The sequence below is a fragment of the Aythya marila genome (genome assembly GCF_965140915.1).
Source record: "Aythya marila genome assembly, chromosome: 17".
NCBI classification, from domain to species: domain Eukaryota; kingdom Metazoa; phylum Chordata; class Aves; order Anseriformes; family Anatidae; genus Aythya; species Aythya marila.
In genome coordinates this window covers 8,353,844-8,354,748 of record NC_139058.1, presented here as the reverse complement: position 1 = coordinate 8,354,748, position 905 = coordinate 8,353,844, and positions in this window count along the sequence as shown.

The window sequence follows — 905 nt, the reverse complement described above, 5'->3', positions numbered from 1 at the left end:
CATTTCTGCTTTATTATGAACAGACATAGGAGGAAATGCAAGCCTCTGTTTCTGAAGTAAATTGTGCTTTTCCTGTTTCAAGGGACACCAATATGCCTTCAGGAGATAAGCAAGAATTACATCTACCTTACAAAAATGGTATCTAAAGTTAAGTGAATTGTCCAAACTACCAAACTTCTCTCTCTATAGAATATTGAGGGGTTCTTCTTTATTCTTTTTTTATCTGATAAACGTTTATCTACAGATAAATGTTAAACAAAGAGTAAGCCTATGCCCCCCTAAGAATTCAGAATGGAATTCTGATTTTCTCAATTTTATTGACTCTCTTCATTTCCGTTCTAGCACAACAGTTTCATACAAAATGTTTTATTTCCATTTCCTAACACTTAGGCTAGAGTATTACCTCTTAATTACCCTAAAGCAGCAATGATTAACACAATTAGTTCTATAGCAGGAGAAATATATGTATATATGCTTAAGCAGAAGGGTGCATACTGAAATGATCTGATGAAATATATATATATATTGCTAATATGCTTTAATCTTTCATTTTCAGGAGATAATTGATCATTCCCAGAGTTCTGGAGAAAGAAAGTCTTTTTCCTAGTTTTGTTTTCCTTCTTCACCTTATGGACTTAGTACTTTCATGGCTTCGTGTATTTTTGCCAATACTTTTCCCAGATTTCTGTTGTTGCCTTAGTACTGTTCCCTGAGTGCTTATTCCCCACTTGCTTCTTCTGTGTTCATGTACATGGACTCCATTGTTCATCTCTGCTGTTTTGTAAGTTCCCTCACCAGATCTCCAGCATGTGTGATGTTATTTCCCCTTAATCTGATCACAGAATAAATTCACATTTCTCACTCCTCCCTGCACTCCCTGAACAAATGTTCTCAAGCCCAAAGAC